Here is an 11,772-nt window from a genome sequence, read left to right as displayed (position 1 = left end):
TAGAGGACGACGGAAATCAAATGATGTGATTGGCTAAATCTGCCCAGTGCAACCCCGCAGAGGAACACCTTCAATAATGGTGGGTCTGAAATAAAGCTATTTGTGCTCCATTTCCCTTTTCGGTGGTAGCCTTTTAGGCTCTTGGAACACTCGTTTATATGGTTGATGAAACTCTTCCAACTAATGTTTATGCTCTTTAGTATGCCTCGCCAAGGATGTATTTACTCTTATTGATTCATGATCAAATTGATTTTCTATTAAGAAAAGTAAAACATATTTCTCACTGTAACTAATTATCCTCTTGCCTTGGTTGGCACTTAGCAGTAATACATTTGACTTTAGTTTATGTATGTTTATGATGTAGGACTTCCCATCCTTGATTAGGCGGTACTCATTGCCTCTTTGCATGAAGATTTCACCCCTCATATATAATTCAAGGCTTCCAAACACTAATCCACATACAGCAATGTATACCGCATCCAATTCCACTTCATCAGTGAAATCAACATTTATAGCAAATTCAATCTTCCATTATTTTGCTACCTTCATTTATGCATCCTTGCTTACCCATCCAATGATTATGGACTATGATGATCACAAATGTCCAATCCAAGCTCGCTGACTAGATCTACTACTATGAGATTATCCTGTGAATCAGAGTCAAATAGAGCATCTACCTTGGTATTCTTGGCATGGATCTTGATGCGAAAGTATTTGATCATATCCTTTCTTTTGGTGATGAAGGCTACTCAAATCCATCTCCTTCTACACTAGTGTGTAGAAAATTTTCTCATCCACATCAAAGTTGCTTTTGACTTGATTGCTCAAATCTATGGCTAGAAGATTCTTTTTCTTTACATCACTCTTACAGTTCTTCAGGTTCATCTCTGGATGTAGCTTCCATCACTTTTCCTCATAGTGACCATTAATAATGCATTGGATACAATGTACATTGGGATCATATGCTTGTTAGGTATGACATATTCCATTCCAATAGAAATCGAATATGTATACTTTGAACAACCCTTTTACCCAATCAAAGTGCCAAAATATGACAATATGGTTATTTATGAAACAAAATCAATCCATTTCATTTTCCCTAATGGATTCAACAATAGCTAAACTTATTTTGATACCTTTCATAAACTTAGCATGATTTATAATTATAACACCAAGAAATTTAAGAGCCAAAATTAACATGTAATGAATAAACATGACACTACTAGTTGTACAAGACAATCAAACCTACACGATCAAAGTTCCATAATGTTGATCTTAACTATCGTCATTCTATTATTATTGTAACATAATATGTTGGTGTATATATGGAATATATTATTTCCCTCTTTACTCGTGAATACAACCTTAAACATGTCTTGTTAGCAACTTTGTCTTAATAATGGGTTGATTAAATCATCTTAAAATCCAATGAACTCTCATTGGGAAGGTATACCACTACCAAAATCTCTAATTCAAAATAAATGGATGAATATATGATGTTGGTTTCAAACTTAGATTTATGTAAGACATATCAAGTGCAATACTTCCCAAAGATGGCACTTTTGGTTGTCAAATTCAATCATTATTATTCTTTTATTAGATTGAAATAGCATTCATTATGAATAAGAATGAAATTTATGGCCTATAAATAAGCTCCATGACCCTTTACCTTAGCAACTTGTTGGATATTATGACAATATTGCATCTACCTTATCAAAATATCCTAGTGTTGATTTTGATTAGCATGTTGCCACTATCTTGTACTTAATGTGTTGATCCCTATATAGAGAATGTTGATTAGAATCCTCTCATGTACATGTGTCCTCATTTTCATGGCTAAGATATGCTTTATATACTTAGTATCTTTTCTTCAACTATGTTTCTATTAGAAGGATTCTCATTGATGTCAAAGGGTGAATGTCCCATTGACAAAGATGAGGAAACCCTAAAGATGCATAATTTGACTTATATCATCTTCAGCCTCCTTTGATGTTATTTGGAATGCACAAATATGTTTAATTTGTTAAGTCGACGATGAATCATGTGAATGTTTGAAAGCACTCCTTATGTTCATGTTATCAATGAATAGCAACACTATTGGTATTTTTCGCTTGGATATGATGAAGAGTTTAAAGTATATTATGATTGAATATTGCAAAAAAATCATCCAGTGTAATGAAGGGTTCCATCACAAATGCATCATCGAGTGTAATTAAGGAGTTCATCACAAATACATGTGAATATTGCAAACAGTGAAAGAAAATAATATACTTGGAAGAACTATTTCTATTGATGTCAAAGGAGACACCATCTCAAGAAGTAAATCACATAGGCTTATAGAGGACTTCAAGCCCTTTCCAAAAAGTATGTTCTCGCCTTCTAACCTGATCTAGGTGGATATTGGTGGTCACCCAAATATTCCACTTAGACCCCCAAAAATGTTTCCTTTCATTTTCCCATTTTCCATTATATTTTCTATTTTATACAGTTTTTAGGGTCCTAAAATTCTGAAGTCTTTTTGAGGCCCTAAATGGAATTTAAAAAAAAAAGGGGAAAAACAATTTTTTTATGATAGGGGATTTTAGTTGAAATTTATTGTCCTCAAATATATCTTTTTAACTAGGTATTTTAGGCACCAAACAAAGATCGCATTCCAAAGTTACAACCTTGGGAAGGTGACCTTCCAACTAACCCCAATGGGGCCCACAAAGTTTTGGTGCTTCATCTCAAAACGTTATATTTTTGTATCCTTATCATTTTTCATTGTTTCTTGATGATAAAAATGCATGCGAGCCTCATTGGGACATAGTTCAGAAGGTATTTATCCATCACATCGCTTCTCATAGATAAGCTACTATCGCCTGAGCTAATTTGTTTATTTTCTGCATGTAAACAACTTTCAGCAGTTGCTATTCATTAACTGAAGTTATGTTTCATTGTATCTCTGTGGGTTTGGATTTAAATCTATATTTCATTTTGTTCCTTCATAAATCCAGATCAGTGATATCATAGCAGTCTGCTCTTTCTCTGTTTTTATGTGCATGTCCCCAACAAGGTTGGGGTATAAGGAGTTGGGACTTGAACTAGTTGAACCCTTGCAATGCCAACCTCGTTGATCCCAACGACCTCCCATGGTGGAAGAAAATAAATATGATGGAGAAGAAGATCCTTTCAAAATGTTGCTCGAAGAGGCCCTCGAGCAACAAAGGAATGAGATAATAGACAATTTTTCCCAAATCCTTTGTCGGGTACCAATGGGCGAAGTAGCTTCATCCAACAATCACTTAGGAGGCACTTCCCACTTTAAGGTATAAGTTAACTTTCACATTCCTATATTTGAAGGCTAGATAGATGCAGATACCCTAGATAGATGATTAAATCTACTTGAAGGATATTTTTCGGTCCATAATTTTTCCGATAGAGAAAATATTACTTTTGCACTCCTCAAAGTCACCCCCCATGTCAAGGAATGGTGGGAAAAATACTGTGAGTAGAGGGACGAGAAGGAACCCTCACTATTTTTAGCCACACCCTCTTGGAATTCTTTCTGAGATGCTGTCAAGGAATAATATTTCCATGTTTGCATCTATGAAGATAAGTACATAAAGTGAACCACTCTATGACATGAAATTGATTGAGACGTGCTGGGGTTCACGAACATTTTCCATATGTTGCGCATGAAGTTGGGTATCAAGGATTATGATCTGCATTTGATACTCAAGTATCATGGTTTTCTACACAAATACATCTAGGAAGAAATGGAGATATTGTACATATCCTCATTTGGCGCAACATATTGATATGTTGTGAGGATCAAGAAGAAATTTTAAGAGAAGAAGAAAGGCTTTGGATCTTAAAATCTGAAGTAGGGAAAAGGAACCTTAAAACCGCATAACAAAGGACAAAGCCAAGGTGAATCAACCTAGGAAAACCCATTGAAGCTACAACAAAAGAATAGCACCACGAGGATGAAAAAGGACATCAGAAAGTGGTGTGAGTTCTACGAGAGCCCCACCCACAACAAAAATGAGTGTCGCACCAAGTAGTCACTGGTGGATGAGCTAAAAGCTTCAAAGTCAGATGCATGTTCTGACTCTGAGCCAAAACACAACAAGGGGAACGACAAGGCGAAGCAGAGTATTGATGCAGAACCTAGTGCCACTGTTGTCACCACTAAGGTCCAATATATTGAGCCTGAAGATCCAGAGGAGGGGGAGCATCTCTTTCACTCACATATGTGGGTGAAGGGTTCTCCACTACAGTTCATTGTCAATAGTGGAGCCAAAATAACCTCATCTCAGTAGAGGTCATTAAGTAGTTGGGCCCACTGACCGCACCACACCCGTAACCTTACAATATCGGGTAGCTCCTCCAAGGAAACGATCTTTGTGTCAATCAGCAGTGCCACCTTCTCTACATCATCAAGCCCTTCATGGATGAGGTATTGTGTGATGTTACTCCTCTTGAAGTATGTGATGTTTTATTAGAACAAACATAATTGTGGAAGCATCATGTTGTGTATTAGTCCAGACCTTGCACTGTTATTATTTCTTTGGGAAGAAAACTATACAGGATACTAGAGGTAGCCCCGCCTACCGTCATTTCTTTAATCTCTGCTAAGTAATGTAGTAAGATCATATCCCAAATTGAGAAAAAAAAATTCTTTCTGATCCACATTCAAAGTAAAGGGAAGATCATGGCCACATTCAAGGCCCCAAGAAAAGGTTCCTCCATGCAGCAGAAGAAATTTGGCAATGTCATGGAGGAGTACAAGGACATATTTACCTCACCCACATGGGTATCCTGGCACTGTCAGGTCAAGCATTCGATCAATCTTACTCCTAGAGAAACTCTACCAAATGGTTCAATATACTGCTGATTTATTTTGGAAAATGAGGAAATAAAGTGATAGATCTAGGAATTGCTACAAGAAGGGCACATCTGACCAATTTCCTCACCTTGTTGGAGCCCAATTGTACTTGTAGAAAATAAGGATGGGACCTAGAGACTCTGCATTGATTATCGAGCACTGAGTAAGATCATTCTTAGGAACATATACCCAATCCCACATATTGATGACCTTTTGGACAAGCTCAAGGCGTCCAAGTACTTTAGTAAGATTGATCTGAAGTTTGGTTATCACCAAGTTTGAATAGAACCCACAGATGTATGGAATACTAGCTTCAAATTCAATGAGGGAATATTTGAGTGGTTGGTCATGCCATTTGAGTTAAAAAATGCCCCTGAAACTATTATGAGAATAATGGATAACATCTTGCAGACTTTTACCAACTTGTTTGTGGTTGTATATTTAGACGACGTACTCATATTTAGTAAGAGTTGGGCAGAGTACTTGCAACATATTCGACAAGTCCTTCAAACCTTGCGGTAGCACAAACTATGTGCCAACTTGGAGAAATTCTCCTTTGACATGAACCAAGCCCATTATTCTGGCTACATAATTGATGAGCAAGGCATGCATGTGGATATGGCTATGATCCAAGTCTTTACGGATTGGCTATCCCTGAGACCTCTCACAGGGTTTCGTGGATTTTTTGGCCTTGCCAATTTCTTCCGAAGGTTCATCTTGGGATTCTCTCATATGACTTGGCATTTGAGTCAAGTTACCAAGGGTGGAGCGAAAGAATTTTTTTTTTGGTCTGAGGCACAAAAATAGGCATTTGTTGAGATGAAGCATCACCTTTGCACTATTCTCGTACTCACATTACCAGACCTGCAAAAATCCTTTGAAATTGAGACAGATGCCTCCCACATTCTATTGTTGCAGTTCTCACCTAGCAAGGAAATTCGGTGGCCTATCGTAGTGAGACATTATCTAATACTATTTTGAAATACCCGACCTATGATAAAGAGATGTACTCCATCCTACATTCTTACCGACAGTGGAAACATTACATTCTGGGGAAGGAGATGATCACTCACACAGACGATCGACATCTTTAGTTTATGCAGACACAAGGGAAGTTACAGAGCAAACACCATCATAAATGGTCCACATGTCTACAACAATTATATTTTAACATTAAATACAAGAAGGGAAGCACCATTAATGTTGAAAATTGCCTCAGTCGGCCTTAGTAGTGACCACTATTCTCAACTCTTATGGGCATGAGACTTTTCGATGGCTGCAATTATACATAAATGATCTAAAATTTTCCACCACATACTAGATGTTGATCGATGGAAAGAAAATACCAGACTTCCACCTCGAGTACACATTGTTATGCTATCTATCTAACCTTTGTGTTTCTTCAAGTGAGAAAGCCAATATGATCTAGGAGGCACACTACAATCGGGTCATCATACTCTTTGGTTTGGAGAAACTCGTGGCAATACTGCAAAACTACTTTTATTGGCCACAATTCTGATAGGATATTGGAAATTAGAACCTGCACTTCATGTGTCATTGCCAAGCCAACCTTATAGAAGTAAGGTCTATAAAATCCTTTGCCTACTCCTTCTACCAAGCATGGTAACGACAGTGTAGTTATGGTCATTGATATATTTTCTAAGATGGCTATATTGACTACTTGCAAGAAGAGTATCACAACAATATATACTTCCAAACTCTTCTTCAAATGAGTGTGGTACATTTCGGGATTCTATAGACCATTATATCAGATCAGGATAGTATATTCCTGATCAAATTTGGGTCGATTCTCTGGTCATTATTGGACACTAAGCTCACCAAATCGATTGCATTCCATACTTAGACATATGGCCAAATAAAGGTTGTCAATAGGATGATAGTGCACATACTACTCATGTATAAATCCAAGAATCCATGAACATGGGATGAGAGTCTTCCTTATATGCAACACAACTATAATAGAGATCTCCATATCTCGACTGGCCACCACCCCTTTCAAATGGGACTGGGATTTCAACCATTGTGTCTAATTGATGTTGCAATGCCTCTTGCGACTACATAGCCATAATCTGCACATGTTCAGTCTGAAGCTAATAAATCCACTAGGTTTATTGAACACATCTAGCACATCCACTAATAGGTTCATGAGACCCTTAATAAATCGATTCCCAAGAACAAACAATATCATGATCAACATCGAGTGCCATATAAGCTTCAAGTGGGCGACAAAGTTTGGTTGAATTTGTAGAAGGAATGCCATACTCAAGTCCATTGGAAGCTTCGATCACTTTGACATGAGCCTTACACCATCACCAAGACTATGGGTGACAATTCTTTCAAGCTAAGTATTCCCCCATTCCTTGGTATGCACCTAGTATTCAATGTGGACCACCTTCGACCATAATTTCCACCATTGTTAGACACATCAAACATTATTAAGAAACTGACACCAAAAAATATCAACCTAGATTGCATTGAATAAGACACCAATGATCAAATCATGGACACACAAATTAGGAACACTAACTAGCAAAGGATCCAACCGTATTAGGTTATCAAAGTTACCCAACCCTTGCATCAAGGCAAGTGGCTCACCGGGGACCAAGTCCAACAAAAGTTTTCCCATCTCATGGAGGCGCTCAACACAATGGGGAACCATTGCTTCCTATGGGGGGAGGATTTATCCAAGGGGATATTGATGGCCATCCACCTATTCCACTTAGCCCTCCAACCCTTTTTCCTTTGAGTTTCCGATTTTCCAGTGTACTTTCTATTTTTATCATTTTTCGGGTCCTAAACTTCTAGAGCCATTTTGAGGCCCTAAATAATGTTTTTAAAAAAAATGGGAAATTCAAAGTTATTTTTCTCAGATACATATTTTTAACAAGGCATCGTATGTGCAAAACGAAGATCATATGCCAAATTTACGACCCCGAAAACTTGATGTTCCATCTAACCCCAGAAAAGAAACTTTATGTAGCTTGTAGAATTTAGAGAAAGGGGAATTTCTGTAGCTAACGATGTAAACTTTGAAACGGGAACTATAAACTAAAAATGGGAACTTTGGCCAAAAAACCTCGTAAAAACATCAAAAACAGTGCTAAAACGAAAAGTGTTGATGCTGGAATAACACCTTCTTTTTTCTAGGGTAAATTTTCAACATGTTTTAAAAATGGTGATGAAAGCCAATTTTTTGTTTAAAAATTGTCCAAAAAACACCCTCAAAATGAAAAGTGTTGATGTTCGAATAACACTTTTTTTTTTCAATGGTCAATTTTGTGCAAAAGACACCTTTAAAACAAAACGTGTTGACGCTGTGTTATGCTCTTAACCTGCAAAATGATACCCAAATACAGAATATGCGAAGAAAAGATACCTAGAACACAGAATAGTAATGATTTTATTATTCATAGAGTAATGTTCACTTGCCTCTTCGAGGAGGCAACCTCCAATAGAGCAGAGCTCTACTACAAAATAAGACACGATGCTCCTCGCAGGGAGTCTCTATCCTTTATATATGACTCATACATGCAATACCATGGGCCAATACCGTGGGTTTTATTAATACCATCTATCTAATACTACGGCCCATTTGCACTAACTGTGGTCCCGTCATCAATTGCGGGTTAACCACTTACAAATATTAATATGGGCTTTATTGACTCTTGACTATGACGTGATCCCATGACATAAATAAGGGGGTTAGGGTGGGACCCTAACATGCCCTCCCCCTTAAGACTAGCCTTGTCCTCAAGGCTGAAGCTGCGGAAACTGCTGAAGAATAGTGGCTGGTTCCCAAGTTGCATCTTCCGGAGAGGTGTCTTTCCATTTGACGAGGACTTCCTTAATCATGCGGCCACGTAGGTGCTTGTCTCGTGTGTCTAGAACCTGTTCGGGTTGAAGCCAGATTGACCCTTCTTCATTCAATTCAGGTAGACTGGTTTGACCTCGGCAATTGTTCCCAATCACTTTCTTGAGGCACGATACATGGAAAACTGGATGGATTTTTGCAGTAGGTGGCAAAGCCAACTTGTAAGCCACTTCTCCAATGCGCTGAAGTACTTGGTATGGTCCGTAGAATTTTGGAGAGAGCGTTTGACAACCCTTGTCTTTGAGTGATGTTTGCTTATATGGTTGCAGCCTCAAAAAGACCTGATCCCCTTCTTGAAATTGGCGCTCTGAGCGATGCTGGTCGACCTGTTGCTTCATGCGGTTCTGAGCTTGATGAAGATTCTCTCTAAGATGGGCGAACATGGTTGTGCGGTGTTGTAGGAGTTGATCCACTACTTGTACTTTGGAGCACCCCTTGAGATAAGAAGTAGGGGAAGGCGGAAGTTGACCATATACTGCTTCATAGGGAGTCATTTTGGTGGTGGCATGATAGTTGGTGTTATACCACCATTCAGCTAGAGGTAACCACTGTACCCAAAGGTGTTGCTTTTCTGAAGTGAAACACCTAAGGTAGGTTTCTAGACATTTATTGATGGCTTCAGTTTGACCATCTGTTTGCGGATGATAGGAAGTACTGAGTTTTAGTTGAGTGCCTTGTATCTTGAAAAGTTCCTGCCAAAAATTACTAGTGAAGATCGGGTCGCGATCGGACACAATAGAAGTGGGCATGCCATGCAATTTGAAAATCTGATCCATGAAAGATTGAGCGACCAAAGTTGGTGTAAACGGATGGGGTAGGGCGCAGAAATGAGCATACTTCGACAATCGGTCCACAACCACCATGATGACTGACTTGTTCCCAGACTTTGGAAGACCTGTAATGAAATCCATAGAAACCTCCATCCAAATTGATGTCGGAAGGGGCAATGGTTGTAATGTGCCTGGTGTGTTGACGGTTTCCCCTTTGTGGCGTTAACAGACATCGCATTCTACTACGAAAGTAAGGATGTCCTTTTTCATGCCTGTCCAAAAAAATGAACTTCTGGTGCGAGCATACGTCTTCTGAAAGCCCGAATGTCCTGCAATAGGAGATGAGTGCAATTCTGCCAAAATGCGACTTTTGAGGGTGGATGTTGGTGCTATTACGACTCTGTCCCTGTAGCGAAGAATATCATCCTGCCACGAGTAGCCCTTGGTAGAATTTGGATCTACCTGCAATTGAGAAATGAGTTGGGATAGCCCGGGGTGTGAAAACCATTCCTTGCGAGCCTCTTCAATCCACTCTGGAATGGGGAGGGAAATTGCTAGCAGAGTACTTTCTTCCTCAAATTGGCGAGATAGTGCATCTGCTACACTATTGTCTTTCCCTTTCTTGTAAATGATCTCATAATCATATCCCAGCATTTTGGCGAGCCATTTATTTTGTTGTGGGGAGGATAGGCGTTGCTCCAAAAAATATTTAAGATTGTGATGATCTGTGCGGATTTGAAAACGTCGCCCCAATAAGTAAGGTCGCCAGGTCTCGACTGCATGTAAGATGGCCATCATTTCTTTTTCGTAGGTAGATTGGCCCAGATTCCTCCCACTTAGTTGTTGGCTTGTGAAGGCCAAAGGTTGCCCTTCCTGCATTAAGACCGCCCCAATACCTGTCCCCGAAGCATCACATTCAATGACAAAGGATTTGGTGAAGTCAGGTAGTGCTAAGACTGGAGTGGAACACATGGCGTTTTTGAGAGCGGTAAATGCCTGTTGTGCTTCCTCGTTCCAGAAGAAGGAATTTTTCTTTAGGAGTTGAGTGAGGGGCTTCGCTATGCGGCCATAGTTGCAGACAAATTTACGATAATAGCCTGTGAGACCCAAAAATCCTCTCAAGCTCTTCAAGGTCTTAGGTTGAGGCCATTCTTGCATTGCCTGGATCTTTTTGGGGTCCACCTTGACACCTTCACGCCCCACAATGTGGCCCAAATACTCAACTTCTTCCATGCCAAATGAACACTTGGACATCTTGACAAATAATTTATGCTTGCAGAGCAGTTGCAAGAGTAGATCTACATGCTGAAGATGTGCAGCCCAAGTGCCACTATAGATGAGGATGCCATCGAAGAAGACAAGGACAAATTTCCTGAGATATGGTTTGAGAATGTGATTCATAAGGCTCTGAAAAGTAGAGGGGGCATTACAAAGACCAAATGGCATGACCAGGAACTCATAATGGCCTTCATGAGTTCTAAAAGCAGTCTTGGGAATGTCGACTTCCTTCATGCGAATTTGGTGGTAGCCTGAGCGAAGATCCAACTTAGTGAAGAATTGAGCCCCATTGAGTTCGTCCAGCAAATCGTCAACCACTGGGATGGGAAATTTATCTTTGACTGTCAACTTATTGAGGGCCATGAAGTCGGGACACATCCGCCACTCCCCATCTTTCTTGAGCACCATGACCACTGGGGATGAATAAGGACTAATGCTGGGACGAATGACACCTGCTTCCAAAAGTTCCTTGATTATTTTTTCTATTTCATTCTTTTGGGTGAACAGATATCTGTATGGCCGCACATTTGGGGGTTGGGCCCCTGGAACCAAGGTGATGCTATGATCATGTTCCCCTCGCGAGGGTGGAAGCTCATGAGGCTTGTCAAAGACCGACAGATGGTTATTTAAAATCTGTTACATCTCAGGATGAATTGGCAGAGACTTGGTTTCGACTACTTGGATGGCATTAAATTGAGCTACCACTCCATGATGGCCCTTTTTTAACAATTTTTCCATCCTATGCGAGTTGATGATAGAGGGGGCTCCCGCCTGGAGTCCATGGAGGGTATGTGTGGAGTTGTTCTACTTAAAACTCATATATAACTCCTAGAAATCCATTGTGATTGGCCCAAGAGTGCGGAGCCATTCAACACCGAGGACAATGTCGCAACCCCCCATGTGTATGGCAAACATGTGGGTTTTCAACTGATAATCCCCCATTTGAAGTTTGACATTTTCAC

The sequence above is a fragment of the Pinus tabuliformis genome, chromosome 5_1 (genome assembly GCF_031772625.1).
Source record: "Pinus tabuliformis cultivar Carrire ecotype Pingquan chromosome 5_1, CPIR1, whole genome shotgun sequence".
Lineage (NCBI taxonomy): Eukaryota > Viridiplantae > Streptophyta > Pinopsida > Pinales > Pinaceae > Pinus > Pinus tabuliformis.
The sequence above is the reverse complement of the archived record's forward strand: the minus strand, read 5'-3'. Positions refer to the sequence as shown.